Source organism: Lathyrus oleraceus, chromosome 2 (assembly GCF_024323335.1).
Source record: "Lathyrus oleraceus cultivar Zhongwan6 chromosome 2, CAAS_Psat_ZW6_1.0, whole genome shotgun sequence".
In the NCBI taxonomy this organism is placed as follows: domain Eukaryota; kingdom Viridiplantae; phylum Streptophyta; class Magnoliopsida; order Fabales; family Fabaceae; genus Lathyrus; species Lathyrus oleraceus.
This window is the reverse complement of record NC_066580.1, coordinates 397,690,047-397,716,881: the sequence shown is the minus strand read 5'-3', so window position 1 is coordinate 397,716,881 and position 26,835 is coordinate 397,690,047.

Genomic DNA, 26,835 nt, shown 5'->3' with positions numbered 1-26,835 from the left:
CTCAGACGCTCGCCTTCAAGGAGAACAAGGGATGTCTACGGTGGTCTACGAGACTTACGTCTCTCATTAATGATGATATCTTTTGGTATAACCGTGTATATGATGGTTTCCAAATCATTGATTCTTGTGGTGAATTCTCCAATGTGCCTCTTCTTGGTACATGTGGTGGAATTAATTACAACCCTGTTTTGGCCCGCCGTCATCTTGGGTTCCCCTTACAGGATAAACCTAACAATATTCTGTTGGAAGGTGTGTTCTTTCAAGAGGGTAAAGATCCCCAAAACTTGAAGGGCAGAATGGTCCACGCCTGGCGCAAGATTCATAGGAAGGGAAGGAAAGAGCTTGGTCAGAAGAATTGTATTGCTTTGGAACCCTACACCTCTTGGGTGAGGAAGAGAGCTCTTGAGTACCGCATGCCATATGATTATCCGAGACCTACCCCTATGGTTATGGTTGGGCCTTCAACCCTCCCTGACTAAGGAGTAGAGGAGTTGAGAGATGAAGACCGGTCGCGTGCATGGGTTCGTGAGCGAGAGGAACTTCTTCAGTAACTCAGAGATAAGGATGCTGTGATAGAATTTCTGGAGCATCAGGTTATTGATGATCCTGATGATGTGATTACTTCTCTTCTTCCTCAGTCATCCAAGTTTTGGAAGAGGAAGTATGATCGACTCGCCAAGAAAAAGCCAGATATGGAAGCAGCCTATGAGAGAGAGGTGAAGAGGCTTCGTGCAGCTTATCTTCCTGTCTCGAGAGCTTTGGACGATTGTTTCTAGGGCTCCACAGGATGTTCATTTTCCTTTTCTCGTGTATCGCATTTGGTTACCAAAACTGTACTACTTCTTTGGTGTAAAAAATTTCCAAATATTATTTCTATGTGCATTCCCTATATGTCTTAAAAGATTAATATTTTCAAATATTTGCAAATAGATCTCTATCAAGTTCCTCTAATAAAAACAAATCATATGCACAAGCATTGCATGCATCATATGCATAAGCAGGTTTTGTTCAGCTCTGATTAGTGGTCTAACTCTTTGTTCTTCATTTATTTTGAAGACAAGCTAAAGCATCGGTATAACACAAGAGCCAATCTTCCAAGACTGATGGAGCATCTAGAGCAAGAGAACCGGGAACATAAAGAGGAAGTAGCTAGGCGGACTGTCATGATGGAGTCAGTGCTGGCTGCCCAAAGCCAATCGTCACTAACTCCTGCAACTCCTCCCGCGAGGACGGTTATTTATGAGGTAGCTTCCTCAACTGTGCCTGCTGCAACAACCCATTTTGCGCCTACTATTCCAGCCGGGTTCCCCTGGGGAATGCCTGCTAACTTTGTGCCTGAGGGTTTTGCTCCAACTCTCGCTTCTCTACCGGCATCTAGCCCGGTCCTTTCTATGCCACCTCCCGTTGTGCACACTTTACCAAGAGTAGAAGACACCATCTATCATTCTGAGCCATCTGAGGGCCCAGACGTATATGAGAAGATGGATGAAATGAAGGACCAATTCCTTGAGCTGCACAAGGAACTGAAGACTATAAGGGGTAAAGACCTCTTCGGTAAGAGTGTTGCTGAGTTGTGCCTTGTGCCCAATGTTAAAATCCCTGTAAAGTTCAAAGTACCTGACTTTGAGAAATACAAGGGAAACACTTGCCCTCTCAGCATCTTGTGATGTACGCTTGCAAGATATCAACGCAAACTGAGAATGATCAACTTCTTATCCACTACTTCCAGGACAGCCTGTCCCGTGCTGCACTCAGATGGTACATGGGTCTGGATAGTGCGAACATCCGCTCATTAAATGATCTTGGCGAAGCTTTCATCAAGCAATATAAATACAATGTGGATATCGCTCCCGATAGGGACCAGTTGAGGGCGATGTCCCATAAAGAGAAAGAGACTTTCAAAGAGTACGCCTAGAGATGGCGTGAGTTGGCAGCTCAGATTGTGCCACCCCTTGAAGAGAAAGAAATGACAAAGATCTTTCTAAAGACTTTGAGTTCTTTCTATTATGAGAGGATGATTGCTAGTGCTCCCTCAGACTTCACCGAAATGGTGAATGTGGGAATGAGGCTAGAGGAAGGAGTCCATGAAGGACGTACGACTAGAGATGAAGGGTCTTCTGCAAAGAGATATGGGAGCCTCGCAAAGAAGAAGGAGGGAGAGGCACATGTTGTGTCCTCCCATATTAAGAGAAGACCCTCTGTGAAGAGGAAGATTGTTCGCCCTGCCAGTAACCAACACCAGGTGGCTCATATAGCACCTGCCTTCAGGGAAGCTCATCATCAACAACAACATCAACAATATCAACAACAACATCGTCAGCAACAGCAGGCCTACCAGCCTCGAAACAACAATAACACCAGCACCAACTACGATAGGAAGAGGGTCACTTTTGATCCGATTCCAATGACCTATGTTGAGCTTTATCCTTCGTTGATAGACAGAAAATTAATTACTCCACGTGACCCTCTTGATGTACCTACCAACCCTCAGTGATGGTACAAGTCAGAATTACACTATGTATATCATTCTGGTGCTCCCGGACATGACGTGGAAAATTGCTACCCATTGAAGACCAAGGTGCAAGACCTTGTGAGAAGTGGGATTTTGTTTTTCAAGGACGTAGTTCCTAATGTGAAGAAGAACCCATTGCCTGAGCATGGGAAAGCTGCTGTGAATATGGTCCAGGGTTGTCTTGGAAAATATAAAGTCCTCTATGTCAATGATATTAAGCAATCTTTGGTCGAGATGCACAGACTGTTGTGTGGATACAGTTATTATGAGCATGACCATGATAGGTGCCAGATGTGCACTATCAACGAAAGAGGATGCCGACAAGTAAGGAAGGACATCCAAGAGATGCTGGAAAAGGGTATGATCGAAGTACTTCAAGAATCGTAACGAGGATGAAGTGGATGTTATTTCCCCTGTATTCAAGATTCCAGAGCCTGTTGTCGTCAAATATGATGGCAGCAAGAAGAAGGTTTCTCCCACTCTTATGATCAAACCAGCGGGCCTTGTCCCGTACTTATCAGATAAGGTTGTTCCCTATAGATATAACGCAGTAATGCTAGAAGATGGAAAGGAGGTGCCTTTGCCCTTAACTTCCGTAGTGAGTATTTCTGACGTCAGTGGTGTGACCCGCAGTGGTCGTGTTTTCACGGCTCCGCCGAAACCCCACGAAGATGTTGTGAGAAGAACTGTTGTTGTTAATCCTGCCGGTCCCGTGGGGACTTCTTCTTCTAATCCGACACTTATTGTGAAGGGCGTTGAACCTGCTGTTGAAAAGCTTGTTAAAACTCATGTCCTGGTTGGCCAGCATGGCATTTTGAAAGAGGACTGTGACGAGATGTTGAGGCTCATCAAGAGGAGCGAATACAATGTTGTTGACCAGCTGCTACAAACTCCATCAAAGATATATGTCCTATCTTTGTTGATGAATTCAGAGCCACACCGCGGAGCTTTGCAGAGGGTGTTGGACGTGGAATACGTGGACCACGATGTCACCATTGAGCAGTTTGATAGCATTGTTGTAAACATAACCGCTTGTAACAATTTGACCTTTTGTGATGTTGATCTTCCCGAGGAGGGAAAAGACCACAATTTGGCACTACACATATCTATGAATTGCAAGGATGATGCCTTGTCCAATGTGTTGATAGACACAGGGTCATCGCTCAATGTGTTGCCAAAATCCACTATGGCCAAACTTTCTTACCAGGGGCCTCCCATGAGGCAGAGTGGAGTGGTTGTTAAAGCTTTTGATGGATCAAGGAAAACTGTGATCGATGAAGTTGAACTCCCGATCAAGATTGGACCTAGTGATTTCCATATCACTTTCCAGGTCATGGACATCCATCCATCTTATAGTTGTTTGCTTGGCAGACCATGGATTCACGAGGCAGGCGCCGTAACATCCACCCTACACCAGAAGTTAAAGTTTGTTAAAAACAAGAAGTTGGTGGTGATAGGGGGAGAGAAGGCTCTCTTGGTTAGCCATTTGTCTTCCTTTTCCTATATTGACGTTGAGGATGAGGTTGGGACTCCAATCCAAGCCTTGTCTATTGTTGAACCTTCAAGGAAAGAACCTTCTTCATTTGCTTCCTACAATGATGTGAAGTTGGCCATTGAGCATGGTGCAACTACTGGTTTAGGATAAATGATCAAGATGGAAGATAATAAATCCCGGGCTGGCATAGGGTATTCTTCATGCATTTCTAATGAGCGTGGTCCGTTCCAGAGTGGTGGTTTTATCCACACCGTTGAAGATCAGGAAGTTGCTGCCATTGGTGAAGATGATGAAGAGGAAGACCTTGACAACTTCGTCATACCTGGTGGAGTCTGCAATAATTGGGTCGTTGTTGATGTTCCAACAGTCATCCATAAGTCCACGTAATGTGTTCATTTTTGTTTGAAAACCCTTCTCCCATGCCAAAAGGAGAAGTGATGACATTGTTGGCACATATTTGATTAGTACAATGATATTCATTCAATAATTACATGTTAAATGTTTGTTTTTCCAAATTATTTTTCCTTTTTGCTTTTTGCATGAAATTGGTGATCACCATAAAACCCTAAAAAAAAGAATAAAGTCAATCTTTTCATTTGCATAATGATTTGCCTTGCTTGAATTCTGAAATCTCTTTTATACTCAAAATCATTATGCAGGTTGATCAAACCCATTGAACATAATGATCCAACGCCATCTCCCAACTTTGAGTTCCCTGTATTTGAGGCCGAAGAAGATGATGTTGAAGAGATTCCTGATGAGATTACCCGCCTGCTTGAGCACGAAGAGAAGATCATTCAGCCACATCTTGAGAATTTGGAAACAGTCAACTTAGGGTCTGAAGACTGCATTCGTGAAGTGAAGATTGAGGCACTCCTTGAAGAGTCCGTTAAGAAGGGGTTGATTGAGTTGCTACGAGAATATGTCGACGTCTTTGCCTGGTCGTATGAAGACATGCCTGGTCTAGATACTGATATCGTGCAACATTTCCTGCCTTTGAAGCCTGAGTGTGTGCCTGTGAAGCAGAAGCTCAGAAGAACTCATCCTGATATGGCAGTGAAGATTAAACAAGAATTTCAGAAGCAAATTGATACGGGGTTTCTGGTGACTTCTACATATCCTCAATGGGTAGCCAATTTGTGCCCGTGCCTAAGAAAGATGGAAATGTCCGAATGTGCGTGGACTATCGAAACTTGAATAAAGCTAGTCCAAAAGATGATTTTTCTCTACCACATATTGATATGTTGGTAGATAATACAGCTAAATTCAAAGTCTTCTCATTTATGGACGGATTTTCCGATTATAATCAGATTAAAATGGCACCTGAGGATATGGAGAAGACAACATTGATCACACCTTGGGGAACATTCTGCTATCGAGTGATTCCCTTCGGTTTGAAGAACTCTGAAGCCATGTATCAACGTGTTATGACTACCTTGTTTCATGATATGATGCACAAGGAGATCGAGGTGTATGTTGATGATATGATTGCAAAGTCGAAAATGGAAGTTGAGCATGTAGAGCACTTGTTGAAGCTTTTTCAGCGTTTGAGGAAGTACAAACTCCTCCTGAATCCGAACAAGTGTACATTTGGAGTCTGTTCCGGTAAGTTGTTGGGCTTTATCGTCAGTGAAAGAGGTATTGAAGTTGATCCTGCCAAGGTCAAAGCAATACAAGAGATGCCTGCGCCCAAAACTGAGAAGCAAGTCCGAGGTTTTCTAGCCCGCTTGAATTATATTTCCAGATTTATATCCCACATGACTGCCACATGTGCGCCTATATTCAAGCTCCTCCAGAAAGATCAGCGTTATGATTGGACCGAGGATTGCCAAAAGGCCTTTGACAGTATCAAAGAGTATATGTCTGAGCCTCTGATTCTGTCCCTGCCTGTTGAAGGGAGACCATTGATTATGTACTTAACAATGCTTGATGACTCCATGGGTTGTGTCCTCGGTTAGCAAGATAAATCAGGGAAGAAAGAATATGTAATATACTACTTGAGTAAGAAGTTCACTAATTGTGAGTCTCGATACTCAACGCTTGAGAAAACATGTTGTGCTTTGGCTTGGGCTGCTAACCACTTACGCCAGTATATGTTGAATCACACGACTTGGTTGATATCCAAAATGGTCCAATCAAGTATATCTTTGAGAAGCCTGCTTTAACTGGGAGGATCGCCCATTGGCAGGTGTTGTTATCTGAGTATGACATTGAGTATCGAGCTCAGAAAGCTATTAAAGGTAGTATCTTGTCTAACCACTTGGCACATCAACCAATTGAAGATTATCAGTCCGTTCAGTATGACTTCCTTGATGAGGAGATTATGTATTTGAAGATGAAAGATTGCGATGAGCCTATGCTCAATGAAGGGCCAGAGCTTGGTTCCCGATGGGGTATGGTGTTCGATGGTGCTGTTAATCAATATGGAAATGGTATTGGGGTAGTGATTATTACTCCTCAGGGCACACATTTTCCTTTTACAGCAAGGCTAACTTTCAAATGCACGAATAATATGGCAGAGTATGAGGACTGCATTATGGTTTTAGAAGAATGTATTGATCTTAGGATCAAACATCTTGATGTTTATGGTGATTCGGCCCTTGTTGTTAATCAGATTAAGGGTGAATGGGAGACGAACCAGCCTGGCCTCATCCCATACAGAGATTATGCGAGGAGGATTTCAACTTTCTTTACTGAGGTTGACTTCCATCATATTCCTCGAGATGAAAATCGGATGGCAGATGCTTTTGCTACGCTTGCTTCGATGATTGTGGTGAAATACTGGAATGAAGTCCCCAATATCATCGTGATACGCTTGGATAGACCAACTCACGTATTTGCAGTTGAAGAAGTGAAAGATTATAAGCCATGGTATTATGATATCAAATGCTTTCTCAAAATTCAGATTTACCCGCCTGGGGCATCTGTTAAAGACAGGAAGACTTTAAGGAGATTATCTGGCAGTTTCTACCTCAATGGTGATGTGCTTTATAAGAGGAATTTTGACATGGTTCTGCTCAGATGCGTGGATAGACACGAAGCAGACCTGTTGATGACTGAAGTCCATGAGGGTTCATTTGGTACTCATTCCAATGGACATGCTATGACTAAGAAGATGTTGAGAGCAGGTTACTATTAGCTGACAATGGAGTCTGACTGCTGCAAGTATGTGAAGAAATGCCACAAGTGTCAGATTTATGCGGATAATATTCATATTCCCCTGACACTTATGAATGTTATTTCCTCACCATGGCCTTTCTCCATGTGGGGAATTGACATGATTGGCATGATAGAGCCAAAGGCGTCTAACAGTCACCATTTTATTCTCGTAGCTATTGATTACTTCACCAAGTGGGTTGAAGCGGCATCATATGCGAATGTGACCAGACAGGTGGTTGTGAAGTTTATCAAGAATCAACTCATATGCCGTTATGGTGTGCCAGACAAGATCATTACTGATAATGGATCTAACTTGAACAACAAGATGATGAAAGAGTTGTGTAGCGAGTTCAAGATTGCACATCATAATTCTTCTCCCTACAGACCCAAGATGAATGGGGTTGTTGAAGTTGCTAACAAGAACATCAAGAAGACTATCCAGAAGATGGTTGTTACATACAAGGATTGGCATGAGATGTTGCCATTTACTTTGCATGGTTATCGTACATCCGTCCATACTTCAACAGGGGCAACCCCTTTCTCTCTTGTATACGGCATGGAGGTTGTGCTCCCCGTGGAGGTTGAGATCCCATCAATAAGAGTCTTTATGGAAGCCAAGTTGACTGAGGCTGAATGGGTTCAGAGTCGTTATGACCAACTGAAATTTGATCGAAGAGAAGAGGTTAACTGCCATGTGCCATGGTCAGTTATATCAGCAAAGGATGAAGAAAGCCTTTGATAAGAAGATCAAGCCTCGTGTGTTCCGAGAAGGTGACCTCGTGCTCGAGAAAGTTTTGTCTTTCGCGCCCGATTCCAGGGGCAAGTGGACTCCAAACTATGAAGGTCCATATGTTGTTAAGAGAGCCTTTTCAGGCGGTGCTTTGATGCTTACAACTATGGATGGGGAGGATTTCACTCGTCCTGTGAATTCAGATGCAGTCAAGAAATACTTCGCCTAAAAATAAAAACAGAATAGCTCGCTAAGTTGAAAACCCGAAAGGGCGATTTAGGCAAAAATGAGCGTCTCGGTGGATTGAAAACCCGAAAGGGCGATCCAGGCAAAAGTTATATATATATATATATATATATATATATATATATATATATATATATATATATATATATATATATATATATATATATATATATATATATATATATATATATATATATATATATATATATATATATATATATATATATATATATATATATATATATATATATATATATATCCCGCTAGATTGAGTACCTCACCCCGGGGCAATCTAGGCAAAAATTAGGGATTTGGCAAGTAACTGCATTTTGACAAGACCTTGTTCTACAAGTTGTCTTCTGTCAAGGATTCTCGCTCAGTCATCGTCAACTAAAGCTTCAAGTACATTGGATTCGGAGTTGGTGGAGAAATGGTCATTATGTTCAATGTAGCCTTTTTTCTAATATATATCACCAATTTCAAATTTGTAAAGATCCATGGAGTCTCGCCATTTGCGGACTACCATTCCATCAAATAAATTTGAGCCTTTATCCAATTCTTTGCACTCTTATTTGTTTCTGTTTAACAAATGTTTGGATGTTTTAATTGATAAATATCACTGTTTAAACAAATAAAGTTTTTATAAACTGTTTTCAAACAAAGTGAACATTCACAAAGACTGAAAGGATAAATGGAATGTCTTCAGTGCTCTCCCAAGGATAGTATGATCTCCAAAAGGGTAAGGCATTTGTTCATTCAGGCATGTTTGTATCCTCTTCATCATCTTTCAGGGCGTCTCCTCAGCGAGCGCAGAGAATTAAACATCCTCAACTCCCCAGAGAGTCTGAGTCTAGCATTTGTGTTTTATCAATTATACGGTTGTCATCCCTTGCATGGACTGACCTAAAATCCCTTATAGATTGATAAAAATTGATATGTTGTCTATTCATGTGGAAGTTTTCCTTTTCCCAGTAAGCGGGAATTCCCAGCATGAATAGTAATCTCCAGCCGAGTAAGCGTGTGTTCCCTACAAGGCTATTTTTTCAGATATCTCCTCAGCAGTAGTTGCCTAGAGCAGTCGATGAAAGGTTTGTTCCCCTTATTTATCCCTAGCATGGCACGTGTCGGCGTAGGATTCATTTTCGATTCCCTCAGCCAGGACAGTTCCTCCGGAGTTACTTGTAGTTTCTCCCCAGCAGGTTGGCTCACAGCTCATCCCCAATAGGGTTGCTTGCAACAGATTATCCCCAGTTGGATCGCCTACAGTCTATCCCCAGTGGAGTTGCCTGATTAGAGTCTGGTAATTTGTTTTCCCCTCCTTATTGGAAAGTTTCCTCTAAGTTGAACTGGTGGTGAAGAAGTTGTGTCCTTCCCCAGTGTAGCAATTGGTTTCCTCTCCCCTTGGCAGAGATGTCTCTCCAACAGATAAGAGGAAGTGTTTTGATTGTTGGAACTTCTGTTTGGTGTTTGTTCCTGTAAGACCCCAATTTTGGCCCTAAGATCCCTCATGGCCCATATCATATCATATCATGGCCTCAAGGATCATTGCATGCCCTAGCTTCCCTCCTAGTGGGTGGGTTATCTTGTGAGTGTGGTTCTTGATCACCAAGCATGTTTTGCATTTGTATATCATGGCCTTTCATATGTTTACTAACCAAAAGTACAAAAATATTGTCATCTAACCATGTTACTTGCAGCTGAAGCAATCTACAGTCAAATAGTCAAATCAGTCATTAAACAGTGGATGGTGGCCATTCTTGAAGAATTTGGGCACCATGATCAATAATCAAGAGTTCATATATGTTGTGATATCATTTGGAATCAAGATCTCAAGTGATTAGGGTTTGGAATTCATCAGAACATGTTTCAGTCAAGCAAAACCCTAGAAAGTCAACTGTTGGTCAACTGAGCATTTAATCAGTGATTTGATGGTGGGAATTGGTCTGAGAGGTCTCATTCATGTCCATATAGGCCTCATATAACATGTCAAACATCATCATGGAAGAATTTGAAGTCAAACAAGAAATTTCCAAAAATAGAAAGTTGACCTATAATTGGAATTTGCCAAAAATGGAAAGTCTTGATCCTCAACATTACATCATGATACAAGCTTCAAATGAATTTTTTCCCAACATTAAAGTTGAAGATATTGTTCTCCCATTTTCAAAAAGTCCAAGAACACTCAATTCCCATTTATGGTTGGCAAGTTATGATCAAATCATTCTCAAAAAATTTTGAACTTCAAAAGGCCATATCTTCCAAACCATTTGGGCAAATTGGGTGGGGTTTTTTCCAACAAGTCACATTTGATGCCCTCTTTCCAAATATGTCATCACAATTTACCAAAAACTCACCAATCAAAATGGCACTTTTTGAAGTGGTTTGAATTTATTCAAGTGAGGTGAAAAGTTGACTTTCAAAATTAAGTATTTCCAACCATTTCTACCAATTGAAAGAGTTCTGAAATGATGTTTGGAAGTTGTCTAGGGCCCAATTTCGTGCAGCCTCTTACACCCCATGCAAACTTGGTTGGATTTTAGCAAATGACCAAAAACACTTCATTTAAGTTAATTCCAATTAACATTCCATTAACCAACACTAAACAGAGCATATATATGCTCCATTTTCTGCAAAACAACCCTAGCAGCCACAACATCACAAACAGAAAAAACTTTTCTCTCTCAAAATCACCATTTCCTTCATTTGATTTTTCTGCTAAAAAACTTCAAAGGACTCGAGCTTAGCTTGATTGTTTCATCATATACCATCATCTGGGGACCTTTTACAAGCCTAAAATCCCAGCTGTAAGCAAAGAACCCACGACTGTCTTAACAACCTTCATCCATGGCAGAGTTGGTTTGGAGCTTTCTCAAAGACTGTTGAGCTAAAACTCCTTGTGCATTCATCATTTGGAACTCGAAGCAACATCTGTTTCAACCTTTCATAGCCAAATCATCATTGAATCACAACTGTTCTCCAACTTTGGTCAGTTTTCGAATCTCTCATTTTTCTAAACCATGTTATGCTTTGTATAGGTCTTACTTTGCTGATCATTCTGAAACTTAAATCGTGCAAAATGGTTGTTTATTGAGTGAGAAATTTGGTTTTAAAGTTTGATGTTCATTATTGTTTTTGCATGATGCTTCCATATTAGCTCGATTCCATGAATTTGGATGTTAGAATGTTGATGAGGGTTGTTTGATGGTTCGATTGATGTGCTTATTGTTCATTTCTGGGCAAATTTTTTTTCCACGATTTGGGATGATGATGAACAGTAGACAAACCCTAGGAATTTCCAGCCCAGAATTTCATGTTGCTCGTGTTGGACCTTTTCGTTGCATGCTTGTACTGTTCCATTGCCCATGAGCGAATGGCTGAGTGACACGCCTTGGGCCGCTGCGCAGTGTTTCATTAAAACTTCCCCATAATTACAATATTGCCATGCCGTGTTACAAAATCATTAATCCATGTTATTTTCTTCAATTTTCATTCCATTTTGTTACACCAACTTCCAAAATTCATAAGTCAATCATTTCTGATCCAAAATTCGTGAGACTTTTTGCAAATGGTTCATCTCAACCTCTAGTTATTTGTCATGATTTTTCCTGAATTTTTACATGAGTGAATTTTAAATGGTGCTAGGGTTTTGTTCATGTGTCCATTTTTTGTACACTTTGCCAAATCAATTGTGAAATGATGATGCTTTATCCAATGCCTTTGAAATTTTTTGTGCTTAAACTAGACACATTCATGGTGATTTTGGTGTAGAGTTTGTGAATTTATCTTTGCTGGTTTGTGAGTTATGATTTTTTGAATTAGGGTGTGACAATTTGTGTCACACCATTGATGTCTAACTTCATGATTTTCATTACCATGCTTCTTGAACTCAAATTGGCTTGAATATTTGCATGAATGTACTCTTGGATGTCTAGTTTACATGTGAATTTTCTTGGAATTATTGATGGCATTTCCTAATTGTTTGAGATTTTCTCCCCTGTTTGATCATATGTTGACTTTTTGTGACACATGTTTCCATTTCATTTGTGAAATTCTCATACTTAATTGGATGAACATGAAACTTTACATGTGATTAGTAGACATCTTAATCTTTGTCATGGTTTTGATCCCATTCATTTCTCATATGTTGTCACTGATTTATGATTTATTGAAGTTGGTGTATGTTTGGTTGACTTCTTTGAGCATGCTTGAACTTGCTTTGACTTTCTAATTTTCATTGACCATCTTCCCTTGATCCAAATGAGCTGAAATTTGATATGCATATCATGTTATGGATTATGTTTGATCATGAATTATTTGATGATTTTTTGAAATGTTTGAGATTGAATTTGAGTTGAGTCTTGCTGTTGACTTCTATGAGCTTCTATATGCCATGCCTTGACCTAATTTGCTTGTGAAATGATGATGATGCATGATATGAACATGAAACCAATTGAGTTTGTTTCTTGATTGTTTGACCTTGATTTTGGTTGACTATCACTTGCTGTTTTGACTTTCTCATCCCCTTTTGACCCTAGGCTTGTCCTAGTGGTCTTGTTGCTCATGTTTGAGTTCATTTTTTCAAGTTAAGCAACAAATACCCAAAGAGATCATTACAAATTGATTGAGCTTGATTGTTTATCATGACTAATTTGTTTGTTTTGTAGGTTGCTTGGCTCATATGCTTTGAGCCTTATGCATTGCACATTTAACTGATTGTGTTGGCTGTTAATCCTTATCTCATTTTGCTTTGACTTTGAATTGTGTACTGATTCTGTTTGACTGGTTTCAGATACCCTTAGTTGCTTAGTTCTTTAAGAACTTGCTTTGCTTTGCTTTAATAGCAATTTGCATTGAGGTATAATCCCTTTTCTTCATGTAGTCTGGAAGACCTGGCCTGTTATTTGGCCAGGCAACTGTCTGAAGTCCTCCTTAAGAGGCAATGCTTGTGTGTGTTTACATTTCTCCCAAGCAGGAAAAGTCCTTCAAATAAGGCAATTGGTAGAACCCAAGAGATAAGCAACCTATCTCCTACTATTCTGTGAGTCTTCTCCTTGCTCCCATTACATGGTCGTAGCATTGAATCCAAGCCCAAGATCTATCGAGTCTAACTTGTGGAGAGAGTTCCTACTTTCTGAACTCCCACACCTTCTGATATTCAAATGCTCTCCCTGACCAGGGATAAGAGCAATGAGGCACACCCCTCATATCCTTTCATCTGCTTCACCTTAGCCCCCTCAATGGCAAGGTTAAGAGCACCATTAACCCTATTCCAGTTGGCTTCAATGCCTAACCCTTTTGTATGAGCCTCATTGTTTGGTTATAGTGTGTGCTGAATGATTTCATTGATTGATTGTTTGCTTCATATGCACATGTTTGCTTGTATGCTCTATGCATTTATCATCATTGATTGCTCATTAGTGCATGATCATCTCATTTGTCTTTGTGACATTATCATTGTTGTTTACCCATTGAGGACAATTGTAAGACCATCCTTTGGCTATTGTTCCTATGATATGGAAGTGAGTATAAGACCATTTCATTGGCCACTCATCTTATCTTTGCTTGATGCATTTGCATTTGTTGTATGTGAGGATGCAATTATAAGTCCCTGTAAGTTGGCATTTGCTTTCCTGTGATCATATGTTGCATTTGTTTGATTGTATGTGAGGATACAATTGTAAGTCCGTGTAATTTGGCATTTGTTTTCCCATGATCATATGTTGGAGGTTAGAATAAGTCCAGATAGATTGGCATCTGACATCCAAGTGTTTGCTTTGTTGTTGGAGATTGGTATAAGTCCAGATAGATTGGCATCCGGTATCCACTTTTTTTTCATTTCTTTGTTGAGGAGATTAGTGTAAGTCCATTGAGTGGCCTCTGATATCCATTTTTTGTTTTAGGAGATTGGTGTAAATCCATCTAGTGGTATCCGGTATCCGCTTTTGCTTGTGAGATTGGAGTAAGACCATTGAGTGGCATCCGGTATCATTTGTTTGCTTATTTTATTATTGCTCATTGCCCATTCCAAAGGACACACTTGAATCATCTTCTATATGATCTCAAGAGGTGAACTTTCTAAGAAGTTTTACATTCCATTTTCATCCATTCATTCCCATTATGTCCTAAACCTTTTCACACCTTACTTTCAGACTTGAGATAGATATTGTGCAAACATCTTCATGCTTTTCAAATTAAAAAACCTGGACCCCAAGTCCTTGACTTTTTTCTAACTCCATTTCATAATACTTCTTTTGAATTAATCTTAATCATACTTTGACCCTCCTTTTGAGAATACTCATAATCAATTAATTCCACCCATTCAATTGTTTTGTGGCTTTGTCCATTCTTGCTAAGTTTTCATACATGAGCTTAGGTTTGATTTATCCTAGTTGGTTGATGTTAATCTCACCTATTTGTCCTTAGTTGATTGAATTGTAAGTCTTCCTTGCTTATTATAGGGTTAACCCCTCACTAGCAAGTTGAAGCTGTTCTCACATGGTGGACTTGTTGTTTGTATAAGGTTGAGTTTTCTCCCGTGGATAACGTAAGACCTTAGGGCTTGTGTTTAAAATCGAATCCACTAACTTTTGGAAATCTTTTAGCCGAACTACGGCGTTTTGATCCTTACCTTTGATGGAGGGTACGTAGGCAACGGGTTCATCCGTTCAAACCCAATAAAAATTGTACATTCTTTTCTCATCATCCCAATCATGTCTGCACAATACTTATGTCATAACAAATAACAATTTTATACAACAAGTGTGAAAAGGGCTCCCTAGGAGTACCTAGGACGTAGTGGGTGCCTAACACCTTCCCATTGTGTAATTTACCCCTTACCCAGACTCTCTGATCTTTTTATTAGTTTTCTACGTGTAAAACTTCTTAGGCTTTTGTTCGCTTTTTAGCCAGTCCTTTGGATAAATAAAAGTGCGGTGGCGACTCAAAAATCATTGTATACCTTGCTTATGATTTAATCGATAGATCATATAGCGACGAATACACCGCTACAGTTCCCTACAGAGTTTCATATCTTTTCTTGATAAGTTCCACAGTAGAGTTTCTTCTACGACGGATCTTATCCGTGTTGAGCTCCCCGGTAGAGTTTCCTCTGCGATGGATCTTTTGTCTATTCAACAGCAAATCCCTGGTGGTGACCCTGTATGTTCCCCAGCTGACTTTGCCTAATCCTAGTTTGACATTGGTATCCCCTCTGAGTGGAAGACATTTTCCAGTATTGAGGGATTTTGAGGAAGATGTGTTGTTTCCTTTCCTCAGCGGAGCAGTTTGTTCCTTCTCCCGGTAGCAGAGATGTCTCTTCAGTAGTTAGAAGAGAATGTTTGCTTGATGTGTGTCTGTTTGGTGGTTGTTCCCCACAGAGTTTCATATCATCCCCTGATAAGATCCCCAGTAGATTTCTTCTACGACAGATCTTATTGATATCTCTGCATGTTCCCGAGAATTGTTGGAAGATCCCCAGCAGTTGGTAGCTGAGACTTTTCCTATCCCCGACGGTTGATAGCTGTGACCTTTGCTTGTCCCCAGCAGTGGTCTTTGTCCCCGACAGTGATTGGTGTATCCTGGTATTTGATGCTCCCCATCAGATTTGATTTCTCCTGTGGGCCTGGCCTTTCTCTTTTGAGATGTTATACCGGACGTCCGTCCATTGATTCTCGGACCTGTTTGTGTTAGATATGTCTGTCTATCAGCATTAATCATACATAAACCATGCATATACATGCATAATCATAGCATTTAGATATTCATGTTGCATTCTTTGTCGTATATCTTTGTTTGTTATCTCCTTCTATTGGTGAAATGTTCTTCCCCAAGAAGATGTTTGTGTCTGATCTCTCCATATAGAGTCAGCCCCATAGGCAGAAAGTGTCTATCTTTCCTTCACCATTCCCCACTGAGTTATGTCCTCGTGGATGATTTTGTTTCAGTTTCCTCCCTAATTATGTATTGGGATGGAATTACTCCCCTGAGTTATATTCTCATTAGGTTGAGTCTTGTTTCATTGTGTCTCTCTAGTTTGTTCCTAGATTGACTCCTTTCTTGTTATTCCCCTGCAGTTTCCTGTGGTTTAGTTGCTCAATTGCTCAATAACCAGTAATTGTACATCTTCTCCCCAGTGGACCTTGTGGCCTTCTACCCAGTAACCGGTAGTTGTAAGTCCTATTTCTGTGGTTTTCTACCTAGTGACTGGTAGATGTAATCCCCTCTTTGTTGGTTATCTTTATCCAATATTCGGTATTGATATTCCTTCATTTTTTAGTATACCACCCAGTAAACGGTGATATATCTCTCGGATGATTGCTTTTGTCAAGCAATTTATACCCCGCGAGTCATCTTTCATTTACCCTTGTTTGGTAGTGATTGTTTCTCCCTTTGATTGGTCATCATTTTATACCCAGTAACCGGTATCCTGATGTCCTTTCTTTTCGGTCGATTTATTTTTATTAATCCAGTAATTGGTTATGGATAATCTTCCATGCGAGTATGTTATCTACGTTCTGACGGTAATAGATAATATATCTCGTGCGCTCTTCAGTCGAAGTCTTTTTCTTCCCCAGTCGAGTAAGATTCGTATTTCCTTATGGAATCGAATGTTCATCCCATAAATCGAGTTTGCTTTTTCAACCCTCCTTTTGGATGATGAGTGTCTTGGATATGTTCCCAATTCACGCCTGGTTAGTCACCTATTATATGCTCAGTAACCGGTATCCTTGGTGTTCCTTCCTTCTGCTCCCTATTATGACTTTTTGTCGCCTGTGGAGTCAGATTTTTCTAAGCGATGTGCCTTTTGGGTCCTCCTCGGATGTTGTGGATGATTGATATCTCTCACCCTTATACCGCTCTTAGATATTTTTTCTCCCTGAGCGTGTTTACCTCTCACCCTTATACCGGTGTTTCGATAACATGTCTCCCTTTTGAGTTTATTACCCAGTAACCGGTAATATCTCGTTGTTTCCTCCTCAGCTGAGTCCTTTGTGGACATCCCCGTCTGAGTCCGGATTTTTATCCGAAGTATCCTTTGTGGATAGTTTTGATGTATTGGCATATTCCCTAATACATGCATCTTTGCGCCAGCTCGAGTCTTTCCATTGACTTATTTTCATGGAATCCACTCGTGTCTCCCAGCAAGTTTTTAAGTCGTGACCTGCTCACGCAGTTTTACTCCTATGGATTTCTTCCGGTCTCTCTGATTTCTTTTTCCTTTGTGGCCATATTTCCCCATAGAGTATTAACTTTTGCATGCATACATCTGCATCATGAGGTCTCTTAGGGACCAAAATTCATCTCTTTGTTATTATTTAAGCCCATTCTACCTCGTCGAGACGAAGATTTTAACCTTCATATCTCCCGCTAGAATGACCTTAAATAGGGGCATCTGTAAGACCCTAATTTTGACCCTAAGATCCCTCATGGCATCATTCCATTACTCATTTGCATTGCCTCAAGGATCATAGCATGTGTGGCTCTTTAACCCTTGGGTTGGGACTTGTGTGAGTGGTTTGAGACCACCAAACATGCTTGAATTGTATATTATTGCCTTTCTTATTTTGTTTACTAACCAAAAGCACAAAAATATGTCACTAACCTTTTTGTTTTGAAGTTCAAGTGACCTTGTGATCCCTTGCTCCTAGGAGGTTCCTAAGCTCAATGAAGTGGCCAGATGAATATGAAAGAAAGAATAACAATGGTCCACAAAGCTCTCAATCATCATATATGTCTCCCGAATATCTCAATTTGCCAATTTGATCCAGATAAACCAAAGGGCTTGAGGATTGTTTCCCAAGGAAACCCTAATTCAACTGTGCATTGACTGTGCCTTGCTCATGAAGCAACCTCAACCTATGATCAAATCCAATCAATGGAAGTTCTTTCATTCATTATTTTATGCATATATGAGCCTTGTAAGACCCTAATTTTGTCCCTAAGATCCCTCATGGCATCATAACATTGCACTTGCATTGCCTCAAGGATCATTAGCATCTTGGTTCCCTTTGCCTCTGGGTGGGACCTCTTGTGAGTGGTTTGAGATCACCAAGCATGCTTGAATTGTATATCATTACTTTTCTCATTTTTTCTTACTAACCAAAAGCACAAAAATATGTCACTAACATCTTTTGTTTGTAGCTAGAGCAATCACAAGGTTCAAAGCTTCTAGGAGATCATTTGTGCAATGACATGGCCAAGAGAAGATGAAAGCAAGCATGGTATTGGTTACCAAAGCTCTCATCCATCAAATATTCCTCCCTAGCATCTCAATTCATCATTTTGATCAAAGCAAGCCAAAGGGTTTGAGGGTGGTTCCTCAGGGAAACCCTAATTCATCTGTGCACCACAATGCCTTGCTCATGAAGCAACCTCAACCCATGGTCAAATACAATCAAGGGAAGTTCTTTAATTCATAATTTCATGCATATTTGAACTTGTTTGAGTGTCCTCAATCATCAATTCATCAAGATATGAGTCATGGACTTGAGAAGTTGATCAGTCAATTCATCTGACTATTTTGAAATGCACCGAGACCTAACTTTTTATGTGTTGGTCAAATGGAGATGGTTCCAAAAGAACAAATGTTCTTAAGGACAATATAAACAACTTTCATGTTCATCACAAATTGATTTGAAGCTTGGAAGGTCATCTCCCATTCCAAGACATTATAGGTCATTTTGACTGAAACCCTAAATATGGGTCAACTTCCCAAGGACATAACTCATTCATTTTTTATGATTTTGAGGTGGGATCAAATGAATTGGAAATCTTAAGATGTCTACTTCAAATGTTATGTTGAACAAAATTTCGAAATCTCAAAGGAAATACATGTGATAATGCAAGACATTATAGGTCCTTTTGGACCAAAGGCATTAAAAGGCAAAAAAGTCCAACTTCAAGTGCCCATAACTTCTTCATAAAAAATCCAAATGATGCAAAATTTAAGTCCATTTTGATAGACTTGAGAAGATATACAACTTTGATGTTGGACGTTTTTTCATTTAAGGCTTGCACCATTGAAACAGAGGGGCTTGAACATTGGCCAAATTTGGAAACCTTGCCTTGACATGTTTTGCACATTACACTTTAAACTCAAAATTCACTAATTTCCACACTTCAAATGGATTTTTTCCCAACATAACAATTGTTCCTTACATCAATACCTTTCCAACCATTACCCACATGCTTATGTTTGGAGTTTCTAATTGGCATTTTCGAAGAGGTGAACATTTAGGCACAATTATGGAATTCACATCATAACTTCATGCACAAGCCAATGCAGCTCTAATCACACGTCCAAACCATTGGCATTAGAGTTCAGCTTGCATTTTCATCCATTTTTGGGCTTTGCACGTGCCTGTATAGGCCCATGCATGAAGAGTCCAAGTTCCATGCACACGATTTCTTCATGACTTTGCATCGGCCTTGGCTATAAATAGCATGCTTCATTCTCTTCAAATAAACCTAATGGCGCCTGAAGCTCTGCACAAGTGAAATCCCAACCTCCATTAAAGGAATTCTGAGTTTTCCATTTCAATTTTCCAGTTCAGATTTCAACTTCATTTGTTGATCTCTGAATTTAAATTCCTAAGCCTTGCTTCCTTGTTACCTCAAGAACACGTTGCACACAAGAATTGGAATGGATCAAGACCTGTAAAAGCTGCACTTCAAAGGTTGTTGTTCAAACTTATTTGCTTCGAATCTCTCATTTCTTTGATCTATTTGTCTGGCCAAAGTGTTTTCTGAAGTCCTCACTTGAGAGGCAAGCTAGTGGTAGCTTCAATTTTGTTTTTCTTTGATCTGCATTTTTCATACCTAAATCTTCCACCTCAGATTTCTCAACCTATAGGAATCTTGAGTGTGATTCAAGGTTACAGGGGTGATGTACATCACCCCAGCTTCATTTTGGTATAAGGATCGTGCAAAATGGTGAAGGTTGGAAAACCTGCAAATCTGGCCGGAATTTGGAAGCTCACCGGAGAAGAAGGTGGCTCTGGTGGCCGTCCATTGCCAGTTTGAATCTGGATCGTTGGATCTCATCTCCAGATTCAATCTCAGCCTTTGGATATTATGACTTTTTTTAATTCTTTGTGTGACGCGTTTGACCAAGGTTCACCATGAGCGCGCGCTTCAGGACCATCAGATTGGCCACGTCAATTAATGAACGTGATCCAACGCTTCCTGATTTTCCACATTTTTTTAATTTCTGATTTTATTTTCTCTAATTCCCTTTTATTTCAAAAATTCATAACTCTCTCATTTTTAATCCAAAAAATATGGGACCAATTGCATTAGTCTCCAAATAATTTCTAGTTTCTAATTCTGATTTTTAATTTTTTTATTTTGTCATTTGATATTTTTTGTGAATTTTCTCTTTTCTGGTTATTTTTAATTCATTTTAAATAGTTTTTGATATTCAAAAAATACAAAAATATTTTCCTAACCTATTTGAATGATGATGAATCCATGAAAAATATTCTCATCAATTTTTTAATTGATTTGAGATTTATTTGAGATTTTAGTTCAATTAGGTTATTTTTATTCATTTTTAATGGATTAAAAATAGTTTCTGACTTTTAAAAATGCTGAAATTTTTTGTCAAACTTTGTTTGACCTTGTTGAACTTGGGATAAATTACTTGGACCTTTCAAGGTTGATTTGAAGTAATTTTGAAGTTTGACCTTTCTTTTATTTTTAATTCAAGTTTAATTTTAAATATTTAAAATGCCAAAAAATATTTTGTTCATTTCTTGACTTTCAATCTTCATCCCACTTCTGTTTTTGATTGTTTGACTTTGACTTTCAATGTTATTGGTCAACATATGATGATTGGTACATTGTACTTCATTTAATGCATTTGTGTTTTTGCCATTTTTATTTCCATTATTCATCTCCTTCTTCTTCTTCTTCTTCTTCTTCTTTTTCTTTTTTGATCAATGAGTTGAAGGTTGATAAGTTAGCATTGATTAGGGAGACTTAATCTTCCTTGATCCAAATCTAATTCATCTTGATCAATTGATCAAGTGAATGGCTTTGCATTAAGGATAGGTTGTTTCCTAAATCATGCAAAAGGCTTAAACCAATACAAGATCATTTCTCTACTTCTTTTTGGCATGGCAAGTTGTTGGAACTTGGTTCACTAACCAAGACTTCTAACTTGTGTTGTTGCCTACATTATTATTGACCGGCCTCAGATAGTTGTGACTTCTATATAAGTCCAATTACGATTGCTTAACATAGCGCTAAATTTGCCTTATGGCACACTAACTATTAACTACTAACAATTAACATTTATTTTATGCACTTTACTTTTATGCAATTTACCATTCTTGCACATATTATTCATTTGCTTTTTCCTTTGCTCATTGGAGCACATGTTTATGTTAATGCCATTTGCCTTTTGCCCACTTGGGTATATAATTGTGTATATACTATTATGCTTGTGTTTTTGTTTTGATTGTTGTGGACCAAATGCAAAGAAGTGGACTTAGACCTTAGGACTTTCCCTATGCAAAAATGGACAAATGAACTTAGTTTCTAGGATATTCCCTATGCAAAATTGGAGTAAAATGACCTTAATGATGAAGATGGATTAGAAGGACCAAATTTCTAAACCCACTCTTGTCCATTATTGATTTACTTCATGGAACTTTTGATGTGTGTGCTTTTGTGCTAGGGGATTCTATGAGCTCAAATTGAAGGATCATTGCCATGTTCACCCAAAATAAAAGATACAAGATGCATTGAAGATCCCTCAAGAGACTTGTTTGATTGCTTGAGCTTACTATTATTGTGATTGCTTATTCCAAAGGATGGGAGCTACTTGGATCATCTATATGATCTCAAGAGAGGAACTCCTTGTGTGGTTTTGTTTCTTATTTCTTACCTCTTGTATGCTTAGGACTTTAGCCCTTCTTCTTCTTCCCTCCACTCTAACCCAAGCCAAAACTTTTTGTGCAAACATTTAACCATTGTTTTCAAACATTAGAAACCTAAGCCTTAGGCTTTTGATTTTCAAACCTTCTTTTCATAACACTCATTTTGAATTGAATCTTTAAGTCAACTTTGACCATTTTTGTATATACTTCTAATTGGTAAATATAACCCACTCAAATGTCTTTTTGTGGTTCCAATGGCCACTTTCTTAATCAAATTTTCCATAACCTTTAGCTATTAGGTTTGAGTTATCCTTGTGGTAGATGTAATACTCACCTATATCCTTAGTGATGGACAATGAGTCTTCCATGCTTATTATAGGGTTAACCCCTCACTAGCATGTTGAAGTTATCCTCACATGGTGGATTTGTGGTTTTAGGTTGAGTTTTCTCCCTTTGATAACAAAAGACCTTAAGGCTTTTGGACCAATCAATTCACCAACTCATTTTTGAGATTTTTACCCCGAACTACGAGGTTTTGATCCTACCTTTTTAAGATGGTACGTAGGCAATGGGTTTATCCATCCAAACACAAAATGTAAATAAACTTGTATATTCTCTTCTCATCTCTTCAATCATGTTTGCACAAACAAATTTTCATAAAATAACAACCTTTACAACAAATGTGAAAAGGGCTCCCTAGGAGTACCTAGGATGTTTTGGGTGCCTAACACCTTCCCATTACATAACCAACCCCCTTACCCAGATCTCTGTTTCTCTTTTACTAGTTTTTGTTAAAACTTTTAGGTTTTTGTTCGCTTTCTAACCATTCCTTTGGATAAATAGAAGTGCGGTGGCGACTCGACTTGTATGGTTTACCTTGGATTTAGTTAATATCTCTAATGGTAATGAATACCCCGCTACAAGCCTATGTGAGTATCCTCAATCATTCATTCATCAAGATTTGAAGTTTGGCTTTGAGAAGTTGACCAGTCAATTCATCTGACTAAACTGAGGATCACTGAGACCTAACTTTTTATGTGTTTGTCAAATGAAGATGACACAAAGAGAAAAAGATATTCTTAAGAACCATATGAACAACTTTCATGTTCATCAAAAATCCATTTGAAACTTGGAAGGTCGTCATTCATTTCAAAACATTATAGGTCATTTTGACTGAAACCCTAATTTTGGGTCAACTTTCCAAGGACATAACTTCTTCAATTTTTATGATTTTGAGGTGAGACCAAATGCATTGGAAATATTAAGATGTCTACTTCAAATGTTATGTTGGAAAAAATTTCATAATCCTAAAATAAACACATGTGATAATACAAAACATTATAGATCACTTTGGACCAAAACCATTGAATTTGAAAAATGTCCAACTTCAAGTGCCCATAACTTTCTCATCAAAAATCCAAATGATTCAAAATTTAAGTCCAAATTGATCATATTGAAAAGATATACAACTTTTATGCTAGAGGCTTTTCCATTTGAGGCTTGCATCATTAAAACAGAAGGGATTGAAGTTGATCATTTTTGGCAAATTTTCCGAAGACATGTTTTGTACCTCAAGCTTCAATGCCAATTTTCAAAAATTTCCAAACTCCAAATGGATTTTTCCCAACATAGCTTTTGTTCCTTATGTCAATACCTTTCCAACCATTACTTACATGACCATGTTTGGATTTTTTATATGGGACTTTCGAAGAGATGAATGCGTAGATCCAAATATGAAATTCACTTTGTATCTTCATGCACAAGCAAGTACCATGCCAACTGCATGTCCATTTCAACTTCAAATGATATCAGCTTGCATTTCCACTAAAGTTTGGGCCTCACATGCGCCTGTACAGGCCCATGCATGGAGGACCCAATTCTCATGCACACGAGTATTTCCTCACTTGGCATCAAGCTCAGCTATAAATAGAAGCCTTTGCTCATTCAAATCTCAACCTTATGGTGATCTAAAGCTCTTCTGAAATCAAAACCCAACCATAATCAAAGGAATTCTGATTTTTATTTCTCAATTTCAAACTTGAATTTCAACATAATCAGTTGATCTTCAAGTTTCAATTCCTAAGCCTTGCACCCTCGTCATCTCCTGATCAAATTGGAAGCAAGAGTTTGAGCAGATCGTGTTATTTAAAGCCGCTCTTCAAAGGTATAACACCAAACTGTTTTGATCTAAAGCTTTCTATACAATGTGAATTGTTTGTGTTCAAACTGTTTTCTGAAGTCCTCGAGCAAGAGGCAGGCCAGTGGTGGTCTTGATTTCATGTTTTGAAGCATTTCAGTTTGCATACCTGGATTTTCAAGCTCAGATTTCTCACTTTATAGAAATCTTGAGGACAATCCAAGGTTACAGGGGTGATGTACATCACCCCAGCTTCATTTTGGTACCTGGCTCGTGTGTTTTGGTTAAGGTTCAAAAACCTGCAACTGGTGGCCGGAGTTGGTTGGTCCACTGGAGAATATGGTGGTTTCCACCATCATCCCCACGTGGGAGCATCCTGTCCCTCAGATCTGGCTCCAACGTTTTAATCACAACCTTTTATTTGTTTGACCTTTTTTAATTCCATTTGTGGCGCGTTGGACTAAGGATCATGGTACACTAGCACCTCTGAGCCATTGGATGTGTCCACGTCATTTAATGAATCCTATCCAAGCGCCCTGGATTTTTGGCATTTTCTAATTTCTGTTTTATTTTCTTTTATTCCTTTTTATTTCAAAAATTCATAACTATTTTAATTGAGGTCACAAAAATATGAGACCAATGGCAAAAAAATTCTTGAAAAATCTAGTTTCATAATCTGATTTTTAATTATTTTTGTGACTTCATTTAATATTTTTTTGTAAACTATTTTGTTTTTAATAGTTTTTAATTCATTTAAAATACTTTTTGATATCTAAAAATTCCAAAAATATTTTCTTAACACATATGGATCATGATAAGTCTATGAAAAATATTCTCATCAATTTCTTAATTGATTTGAAATTTATTTGAGATTTTAATTCATTTGTGTTATATTTTATTGTTTTTAATTGATTTTAAATAGTTTCTGTTTTCAAAAATTATTGAGAAAATTTGTCAAACCGTGTTTGACCATGTTAGACCTATGATAATTCAATTGGACTTATCCAAGTTGATTTGAATTGAATTTGAGGTTTGACCATATTTCGTTCATTTTATTTTATGTTTTATTTTAATTCCAAAAATACCAAAAAAAATATGTTTGACTTTGTTAACTTCTAATATTCATTTCTCTTCTGTTTTACATTGGTTGATGATGATTTGATTCACATTTGATCATTGTATTTTGATTATGTCATTTGAGTTCTCATTTTGTTCATTTCATCTTCATCTCACTTCTTCTTTTATTTTGGCCAATGAGTTAATGATTTGTGGTTAGTCTTGACATATGAGAGGTTTAACCTTCTTTGATTCAAATCAAACTCAACTTGATCATAGATCAAGTGAGTTGCTTTGTGTCCAAGATAGGTTGCTTCTTGGTCAAGCAAAGAACCTAAAATCCATACAAGGCCTTTCTCTTTTCTTTTGGCATGGCAAGTTGTAGGAGCTTGGCTTACTAGTCATGATCTCTAACTTGTATTTATTTGCCTATAGTTTTATTGACCGGCCTCAGATAGGTGTGGCTACTACATTAGTCCACTTACGATTGCTTAACATAGCGCTAAATTGTCTTATGACACACTAACATTAACCATTAACTACTAACTTTAATTCAAGCATTTAATTTCTTGCAATTTACTTTAATGCAAATTACTTTCTTCCTCATTTATTCATATTGCCTTTTCACTTTTCTCACTTGAGCTCATATTTTATGTTTATGCCATTTTCCTTTTGCTCATTTGAGCTCATTATTGTACATAAATATATTGTTGCTTTATGTTTGTTTTGTCTTTGTTTGTGTGAACCCAATGCAAAAAGGAGAAAGGACTTAGAATTAGGACCTCACCTATGCTTAAAGGAGTTCAAGAGCAACTAGGCCTCATGCCTTTAGACTGCTAAACTTGTTGAAGAGCAACTAGGCCTCATGCCTTTAGAATGCAAAATCTTAAAGTTGACTTCAAAGGACCCCTAATCTAAACTCATTCTTTGTCCATTCCTCTTATTGTATTGTGAACTTTTTGATGTTTGCTCTTGTGTGATAGGGATTCCAAACTTGAGATAGTAAGAAGGACCATTGTCATGAGTATCCAAGTTAAATGAGACAAGCCAAATGGAGATCCTAGGAGCTTGAATATAATATTTATCTTGATTACTTGTTGCTTGCTAAGTCCAAAGGAAAGGAGCATCTTGAATCATCTTTATGATCTCAAGAAAAGGAACTCCAAGGGTTTTATCTCTTCTCTTATCTTTGTATGTTTAGGACTAGCCCTTATCTTCTTCTCTCCACTCTAACCCAAGCCAAACACATTTTGTGCAAACTTTGTCTTTGTTTTCAAACTAGAAACCTAGGCCTTATGCCTTTGATTTTCCAAAATCTTTTCATTAATACTCATTGTAAATGAATCTTAATCATACTTTGACTCATTTTGTGAATACTTCTAACTTGTAAGTACAACTCACTTCAAGTGATTTTTATGGTTCCAATGGCCACCCTTGCTAAACCTTTTTCATAAACATTAGCCATAGGTTTGAGTTATCATAGTGGTTGATGTAAACCTCACCTTATCCTTAGTGATTGGACTATAAGTCTTCCATACTTATTATAGGGTGGATCCCTCACTAGTATGTTGAAGCTCTCCTCACATGGTGGATTGTTGGTTTAGGTTGAGTTTTCTCCCT